The 9,982-nt window shown below is 46.0% G+C and overlaps 1 protein-coding gene across 3 annotated transcripts in view; it reads right to left on the bottom strand.

The window, feature by feature from the left end:
- Positions 1–4,815: 4,815 nt before the first annotated feature.
- LOC146829515 (UDP-N-acetylglucosamine transferase subunit ALG13-like) overlaps positions 4,816–9,982 on the bottom strand; it is a 1,246,203-nt gene continuing 1,241,036 nt past the window's right edge. For all 3 annotated transcript variants that reach the window (XM_085608211.1, XM_085608212.1, XM_085608213.1), the window contains one exon: positions 4,816–6,318. The gene's annotated coding sequence lies outside the window, so the exon portion shown is untranslated. The remainder of the gene's footprint in view (positions 6,319–9,982) is intronic.

The raw sequence follows: 9,982 nt of genomic DNA, 5'->3' as shown, positions 1-9,982 counted from the left end.
AATCAGAAGACGCAAGTAGCTGTGTACACATGATAAATATCAAAACCAAGTTTAGGCCCCTCTGTGGCACTGGAAGAAAATATGTATGTGAAATCTTTAACCAGCAGCATCACAACAGGTCTTTGCATTAGTATTGTAAATGAAAAAAGGCCGAATGGGCAGGCAAATAACCTTTTGTAGTGCCCATTGCAAGGTCAAACATAAAACTAATAGAACATCTGACCGAATGAAAAAATGTAATGCTATAAACAGTATGGAGTAAATAAAATATATACTATAAAACTATTTCCAAATGATACACAAGCTAGTGCTGAAGCACATATTTACAGTTGATACTACAATGCAGATGGTAGATACAAGATGTCATTTATTCAAACTGAATAAAATAAAGAACAAGTTACTTACCTTCAGTAACGATGTATCTGGTAGAGGCATAGGCTAGATGTAGATTCCTTACCTTAGAATTTCCCCCAGGTATCACTTTATCAGGAGATTTTTAGGTCAAACCTGGGCACACATGCTGTTTTCATGTACATGTTACATGTGTTGTTACTCAATAGGCTTGACTTACAGCCTCTGAGCACTATTTTGTTAATTGGTTTTTACCTGCCGATTGAAGGCAGGACACGCTCTCCCGCAACGCTTTATTTTTTTTCATAGCATGCCACGCTGATACAGTGGCGTCTGAGCCTTTCGTTTTTGAGGCGGGGAATGCATCTTTTGTTTCCTATTTCTTCACTATTTTTTGTTTTTAAAAAGCACCCCATGGCACGCTTTCAATTTAATGGTGGAAACACCCCTTTCTTTAGGCGAGCTGTGTCTAAAAAAATGTGCGCGGCCGTTGTTAAAGTGAAAGCACGGCATGGGGGGCATTAAAAAAAAAAAAACGCATTTGCAATAGGTCTCACATTTGCGAGAGTTTAAGCTATTGCCATTGGCTCAGCTCTGCATCAGGATGACTTCGCGAGACGTATATAGACACTGCCCATGCATGCTGACGTCAGTTCTCAACACCAATTTCCATGCCAGAAGCACAAATAAGACACTGACCACTGGTGCATCAAAACTAGTGCCCTATAAGGGAGTCCCTATCCCTAGAAACCAGTTTGCAGATCGGGGAGGATGGGTGGGGCGGTAAGGAATCAACAACTAACATGTCTCTACCAGATATATCAATACTGAAGGTAAGTAACGTGTTCATCTGTTGGAGACTCTTAATTATCAATTCTTTACCTTAGAATAGATACACCAGCAATACCATCCTGAAGGATGATCTGTGAACCCAGATCATACCAGAAAGTTCTGGAGGACAGAACAGGCAATGTAACCATCCTCTCCGGACTTCGCTGTCCATGCAGTGCTGTCTGGTGAACGTTTGTAAGGATGCCCACGTTGTTGCCTGACCGATGTCAAGGACTGGGACTCCACGTGCTAATGCTGTGGTTGCTGCTGTTACTCTGGTGGAATAAGTATGCAACCCCACCGGAGAGTCCTTCTTCACCAAAACATAGCATATTTTAATGCAAAGGACAACCCATCGGGAGATGGTCTATTTTTTAACAGCCTGACCTTTCTTGGCATACACAACCAACAAAGAGCTGATCATCCACCCAGAAGTCTTTTGTGCGATCAATGCACGTTTTAGTCCAGATGGTGGAGTCTCTCTTCCTCACTGGAGGGATGCGGGTGGATAAAAGGTGGGCAGTGTGATAGATTTACCACATGAAAAGGCGTGATTACCTTAGGAAGGAATGAAGGCTTGGTCCGAAGCACCACTTTATTCGGATAGACAGATAGAAAAGGGGGATTAGAAGATAAAGACTGCAGCTTGCTCACCCTGCACGTAAAGCGGTGATGGAAAAAAGGAAGGGAGATTTGGAAGTCAGCAACTGAGGGGGCAGTTATGAATAGGCTCAAAGGGAGCGTACACAAGAAAAGTGAGAACCAGATTTAAGTCCCATTGAGACATTACAAAAGGAGATAGAGGGAACAGATGAGTAAGCACCTTAAAGAATCTTAACATTATGAGATTTGAATAAAGAAGGCTGATCTGGCAGCAAAAGAAAAGAACAGATGGCTGCAAGATATCCTTTGAGAGTGCCCAGGGCAGATCCATGCTGGCCAATACAAGAATGCATAAAAGGACCTCAGAAAGAGAAACAGAAAAGGGGTTAACAACCTTTGTTGTGCATCATGCCACAAATGTATTCCACCAACAAACATACTGTTTAGTGGAGAAATGCCTAGCTGCTAGAATAACATCACAGACTTCAGGCAAAAGGTCAAAAACGGTCTGTCACCGCTCAAGCTCCAAGCTAGGAGGAAGAGACTAGATAGATTCAAGTGAAGAAACCTTCCCTGCTGATACTACAGAAGATCCTCCGGAAGGGGCAGTCTGATCGGAGGATCGATGGCCATGCTCAGAAGGTCGGGGTACTAAATTATTCGTGCCCAATGATGAGCTACCAAAATTACTTGAGCCCAGTCCGGCTTGATCAGTCTGCGAACACCTGTACCACCTTACCCCTTGAAAGAGGGAAGGAATGATTTCAGTGCTAGTCCAATAGCTTGGAGCTCCAAAAGGTTGACATGGAGAACAGACTCCACCGCAGACCAGGCGCCTCTGATCTCCTCCTCTCCCAGGTCGTCACCCCATCCCGGAAATGACGCATCCGTCACTACTGTTAAATCTAGTTGGGAGAGGAATCTGCCTCTGACCCAATCTTGGTTCGTTAGCCAGCACTGCTGTTGGTGTACAGTCCCCTCTGAGATCTGGACGCAGTCGGATAAAGTCCCCGGATGATGAGCCCACTGAAACTTCAGGTCCCACTGCAGAGCCCGCATATGCCTTCTGGAATGATCCACCAGTAGGATGAAGGAGGCCATGAGGCCCAGCAGCCTTAGTCTCATTCTTAAAGACATCTGGTATACAGGCTGAAACATCAGTATCATAGCCTGAATATCCCAGACTCGCTGTTCGGGAGGACTGGCCTGAAACTCCAGTGTTCAGAAAAGCCACGATGAAAGGGAGCGTCTGAGAGGGAATCAGGTTGAAGTGAACCCCAGTGAATGCAGGATGTCAGCCGTGGTCTGGAGGTGGGGGACTACAGCCTGGGGCGAGCCTGACTTCAACAGCCAGTCGTCAAGATAGGTGAAGCCTGGAACTCCTGATCTGCACAGATGAGCTGCGACCAACACCTGAATGAACTCGCGAGGGGCATTGGTAAGGCCGAAAGGGAGCACAGTGAACTGAAAATGCTTGTGGCCACAGGTAGCATCTGTTTACTGACATGATGGGGATATGAAGTATACATCCTGCTAGACTGACACCACCATCCAGTCTCCTGGGTCGAGTGCAGACAGAACTTGGGCTAGGGTGAGCATTTTTAACTTTTACTTACGGAGGAATAAGTTGAAGACCTGGAGGTCTAGGATAGGATGTATGCCTTTGTCCTTCTTGGGAACGAGAAAGTAGCAGGAATAACTACCACGACCTACTTCTGGCACAGGAACCCTCTCTATAGCTTCCCTGGCCAAGAGCCAATACTTCCTGGCAGAGAAGTGCCAAATGATCCTCCTACATGCGATCATAAGAAGGTGGCATGGAGGGAGGGTTAGTCTCGAAGGAGAGGGAGTAGCCCTTTGGGACTATTAGCAGAACCCACCTGTCTGACGTGATGGATTGTCACAGGAGGCGGTGATTGTAGAACTTGCCTCCATCTGGCTGGTGATGGGCCTGGAAAGTAGGACTAAGAAGCTTTGGAGGCGGTGGCAGGAGGGGAAAGGGTGGAATGGCCCACCTACTGGCTCCCTGGCCCGCGAGGATGCTGGGTCCCAAGTCCGTGGACACGCAGAGGCTGGACAGCATCCGTGACTCAGTAGCTATGCCGGACAGGACGTGGTTGGGTGCCCCTTCCGTAGCCGAAGCAGACTGAAGTAGACGAGAGGTGGGTGGGAAGTAGCCGCGAGGCCAAAGGATCTGGCTGTAGATCGAAAATCCTTGAAGCACCGAGTCTACCTTGTCACCAAAAAGGCGAGTGCTATCAAAGGGCATGTCCGTCAAAGAGACTGGACATCCCCCGAGAAGCCAGAAGACATCAACCAGGAGTTCGAAGACTTATAAAAAAAAAATCAACAAAAGTTGAAAAAGACTAGCCAAAAAACGACTATGGGGTAGCTCTCTCCAAATCTGTGCTTAGGCTGGAGCAGAAAAAGAAAGAACTGACATCAGCACACATGGGAGGTGTCTAAATAGGTCCCGCAGCGTCATCCCAGCGCCCACGACACAGACGCTGGATGCTGAGCTGACCAACACCACCCGACGCACAAGGGTACTGCTGAAGAATAATCTGAGCATCCAGACTGATGCCTGGTGGAAATTCTATGGTAAGGAATATACAACTAGCAGTCTCTGTCAGACTGTTCTTTCAGCACAGACATTCATACAACGTATGACCGTGATTAACCTAGACATTATGGAGTCTGTGTGCTCTTCACAAAACAATTGGAAACCACTCATTATTAAAAATGACATAGTAAATAAACAAGGAAGTAACAAACTGGGCATGTGATACATATGCAAAGGGCTCTAGTTAGAAAAATCAAAATCATTTAGAAGCCGCTCCATTTTTGAAAAGGCATTTCACATTATGCAGTGGCGAGTCACAATGCCTTGGACAATACACCGGTCCTCGTCCCTGTCCTTTGTATGAGAGGCATATGGACAGCTTATTACTCTTCTGATCTTTTATGTTGAATGGACACAGTAGTGTACATATTTTAGCCCTCACAGCATGAAAGAAAGCACAGGTTGCCAACACTTCTATGCATCCCCTTTATTTAGTGGCATTAGTGACAGTGGAAGTTAAAAGAACACCAATTCTTTCACCGTTAGTGCAACACGACTTACATAAAAATATCAAAGAGTACACAATTATAAAGAATATATTTAACTTATCAAGACTGAACACTACTCTTCCCAGGAAACACCTCCTTCATAAAACATTAATATGTTTGAAAATAATTACACAATTTAAGACAAAACATGAACACATAAGTGAAGTTTGCTTTAACAAAATGTTTTGTTAATGTCTTTGACAGCTTTTTCATGTCATGATATAATCAATCCCAATTGAGTTTTTCTGGATCTTTTGCCCCCAATCTTCAGGTGTAATATACTGCTTATCGTAAAGATCAATGTCAACAAATACGTTCTGGCATCTTTAATTTCACAATCAAATTCTGGTACTAAGATCGCTGCTTTACACTACAACAGTACAGAGATTGAGGATGTGGAGAGTTGGAAAACTAAAGTCCAGTAGCTTCTTTGCTCCAGTGATCCAGAGACACAATATCTTACTTATTCCATGGCAATATAATCCAGTTCAAGCAGAAACCAATGCATTTATTTTCACAAAGATGCACTTGGTACTGCATATTTAGCCACGGACTGGTGGACAAATCGTATTACACATGGATCCGAATCTTAATCTTATTTCTAGCTAGCAAAGCTTTACAAACCACGAATGATGAAACCATGACAGCCTGTTTGTATGAATGCGGAAGACTTCCCCACAGAAAATAATAATTTAATATAGTGTAAGATCTTCGAGGATTCACATTGCAGAAGATCAGAGAAATGCTTGCTTCAACAGAGCGTGCGCCTTACAAACAGATCTGTACAAAAACAGATACACATCTGAATAGACACTGCTTTTACCATGCTTAGTTAAATGACACCTTTTTTTTTTAATCATAAATACTGCAATAATGGTAAATGCTTATACTTTATAAAAATCTGCATTTCTTTCAGCTGATGGCACAATTTCACTTAAGTCGCAAACTGACATTTATAAAGACATACGATTTAACATGATAAACTTTTTAAATACAATATTTTAAAGCAATCTAATATAGTAAATATTATGTACAGATTAAGACTGCAAATCACTTAGTGACTTTGCAGCACTCAGATCTTGGCAGTGTTCATTTCTTGCAGTTCTGGTCCAGGATATGAACAGAAACGTGGCCTCTGATGCTCTCAGCTTGTTCTTTGATGTGAAGCACAGGATGTTCCATGATGAAAAGCGTTCAAGATCCGATCTATCCCAACACAAGATTAAAAAGACAAAGTCAACAGCAATACCTAACCCAAACCAGTGAAAACTGTCCACCTTTAAGTGCCAACCACTTTTCTTCACCCAAGTGCTAATTACGTGCTCATGCATAACATCTGAAGCAGCAACTTGATTGCCTATTTGCAGGTCTTTTGACCAGTGTGCAGAAAATGCGCAGAGAAGTTGGAGATGAACGGTAAACCTAAAAGAGAAAGGAAACCAGTTGTAAAAAAACAAAAAATAAAGTGCAGGACTGTTAGAATTTCAAAACATCACTGCACATACTATGTACAATACTAGCTTAATTCCACACAAGTAATGTTTAAAGGCTACATGAACTACTAACACGAAACAGGCCACACCTACGGAACACGCAGTACAGTGTTAATGAACAAGTTACTTATTTTCAGTAGCGCTCTTTCTGGTGGACAATTTTATATATCTACATATTCCTCACCTGGTGAATGTTCTCCAGGCATCAGACTAGACCCGAAAACACAAAAGCTGTACTACTGCAGGCTGGTGGACAGCGCAGTGGAAGTGACAAATTATCTTTATACATGGGCTACCCTTGAGCGGTGATGTGAGTTTCTTTCTTATGCTTGCATGCCCCCTCAGAGTCCATCTGCAACCTGGTATGACCGGTGAGCAGATCTCTAGATTGGGATTAATGGAAAAACAGGAAGGAGGGAAGGTGGTGAGGAATGGGAATTTGCCTAGCTCTAGTACTGGTAAGTTCCAATTCTATTAAGGACACTGAGGCGAGGATTATGCCTTTTTCTTTCACCTTTTTTTTTTTTTTAGAGCAGCAAATAAAAAAATAAAATAAAAAAACTACTACTCCCATGAACACTCGGGAGTAGAGCAAACAAAGGCATAATAATCCATCAACTCTGTCCACTATGCAGCCTCCACTTGGTCCCTCCTCAGTACTTCCTCTTCCTTTGCGTGAACAGCCTCCATCGGAACTTCACGCCTCTTGCTTGGACCTCATCATTCCCTGCAAATAACAGGTCATATTAGAAACAAGTCCAAAGATCAGTTAACAGGCAAATCGGGGAGACATTGCTGAAACACAGAAGGGCTACATAACAAAACACCATAACCTTAACAACACAATGATCGACATTTCAACAGAAAAATTCCCCCAAGAGCAGTAATTACTCCAGAACAGGGAGGGTCCACGAGTCCACCAGGTGCCGGGAGGGATAATCCTCGCCTTTGTGTCCTTAATAGAATTGGAACTTACCAGTACTAGAGCTAGGCAAATTCACATTCTATGTCGGGACCGGAGGCTCAGATCATGCCAGTTCAAAGCTTATCCACCAGGAGCAGAGCTACTTCCAGTACTGGCTTAAAATAAAACCTCTTAAAGGTTGAATCCGAGGACCAGTCAGCCGCATGCATGAGGTCTTCCAACCGTGCTCCGAGTGCAAACGCTTGAGGCCATAGCAACTCGAGCTCCAAACTTCTTAGTATCAATCCCCACCTCCTGCTTGACCCAACGCACCCACCGGGCTATAGTTGGGGAAGAGACCGCATTGTATGGCTTACGGAGAGCAATAAGCAACTGCCTTTCACCGGGAGGATGAACTTACTCTGTCAACTCCTCATAGGCTCAGAGGCATTGTACCACACATCATTTTGGGGATTCTCGAAATGCCAGGTAGGATATCACCCTAGTATGACATTTAGTCCTTCTAATGACTGAAAGAAACCCCATCCGGGGAAAACACTCTGAGACGCCAAGGGCCCGAACGTCAGACACCAGTCTGCAAGAGATTAAACATAAGAGTCGCTAACTTAGCCGAGAGTTCCTTGCGAGACAAGAACCTATTCGGCTGCCAGGAAAGAAAAAGATTCAACACTATATTCACAACCCACAATGCGGAATAACACGGTACCGGTGAGAGGGATAGGCAGATGCTTGTCAGAAGTCTGCACACAAATGGGTGCTCCCCCACCGGCGCTCCCCGAACGGGGGTGTGACCCTCAGATATCGCTGAGCGGAAAGTGTTGATAGAGTGGTAAGCCAAACCTTCTTCCGCAAGATCTGCCAAGAAATTGAGAATGTGGACTACCTCCGCGCCCACGGGATCAACACCCTGTCGCAGACACCAACGGCGCCATCTGTTCCGGGCGGTGTGGTATCTCTGTTGTACTATCCGCCCATGCCTTGGAGAGCAAAGTCTCAGCGTGTCCCGAAAGGCCCGGTAGCGACCGGCAATGCCGGAGATCCTCCAGGCCATAAGCTGTAGCGACCCTTCCACCACCATGCGGTGCTGGAAACCACACTTGAGACCTCCAAAGAGGGGTGACTAGCACCACCTCCGCCTGCTGGTGACGCACATGAGCGGATACTCGCGTGATCATGGAAAAGGGGGTGAGGGGGGACGCATAACCCCGTTCCTGGTGCCAGTCCTGCAAGAACGCATCCGTCGCTTCTGCCAATGGGTCTGGCCTCCAGCTGAAATATCGTGGTAATTGATGATCCAGCCGCGACGCAAAAAGGTCGACTGAGAAAGGACCCCAACTCTCCGCTATTTGAGAGAACACCAGGGGATCTAGTTTCCAAATGCTGGCATCCAGCAGGTGACGGGAGTGCCAATCTGCCACCTCGTTTGCATGGCCCGGAAGATATTCCGCCGTGACGGACACCTGATTGTCCAGGCAAAAGTTCCAAAAATCCTTGCCGAGGATCGACAGCGCACGGGACCCGGTACCACCTAGGTGGGTGATATACCGGACCGCTGAAACGTTGTCCATCTTGAGGAGGATGCAGGACTGCACCCTGTTTTTGGTCCAACATTGCACCACAAACAAGCCCACTAGTAGCTCGATGTGCAACTATTGCTCGGCAACTGACCAGGCACCACCGGTCAAAAAATCCGTGCATCTGGCTCCCCAGCCTGTTTGACTGGCTTCTGACTATCACAATATCTGGGGTGGACCCGAAGATCGCATGCCCATTTCACGCCTCCATGTGGGTGAGCCACCACGTCATCTCTTCCTTCACCTCCCTCAAGAGATGGACAGACTGCGATTAAGTCAGACCTCTCTGCAGATGGTGTGCTTTGAGCCGCGGCAAAGAACGGTAGTGCAGAGGACCTGGAAAGATGGCTTGGATAGAGGATGAGGGGAGCCCCACCAAGCGGGCCAGCTGACGCAGTGAGGTATGAGATTTGGCCAATGTTTGGTGCAACTCGTGCCTGATCTTCACCATTTTCCTGGCCAGCAGGCTCAGCGTCGACAAGACAGAGTCTACCATGACACCCAGTAACGTAGCGTTCTGCACCGGGGACAGGAGAGATTTCTCATTGTTGATTACAAACCCAAACCCTTGAAGCAGGTTGACCACCACCTGAAATTGACTGGAGAAGGTCTGGGGGCACTGGGCCATCAGGAGCATGTCGTCAAGGTAGACAATCATATGAATGCCCTGAGCTCTGAGGAATTCCACTGCCGGTCAGAGGACCTTGGTGAAGCACCAAGGCGCTGAGGTAAGACCGAAAGGCAGAGTGGTGACCACCTGACCACCACAAGCGAACTGAAGGAAACGGCGGTGCGGGGGAAACAAAATAAAAATAAATAATCGGGATTGAGAGGTACGCGTCCTTCAGATCCAACTGGACCATCCTGTCACGAGGCCTCAGCACGTCCCTGAGGAGGTGGATCCCTTCCATTTTGAAATGGCGATACACCACCCACTCGTTGAAATCCTTTAAATTGATTACTGGTCTGCAGCCCCCGTCGGCCTTGTCGACCAGAAAAAGATTGCAGAGAAAACTTTGGGGATGCTCCCTTGCGCAACAGATAGCTCCTTTTCGGAAGACAGCTGAGCCCTCTTTGCTTACCAGCTCTGCATC

Source organism: Triturus cristatus, chromosome 5_2 (assembly GCF_964204655.1).
Source record: "Triturus cristatus chromosome 5_2, aTriCri1.1, whole genome shotgun sequence".
Taxonomy (NCBI): Eukaryota; Metazoa; Chordata; class Amphibia; order Caudata; family Salamandridae; genus Triturus; species Triturus cristatus.
The sequence above is the reverse complement of the archived record's forward strand: the minus strand, read 5'-3'. Positions and strand labels throughout refer to the sequence as shown.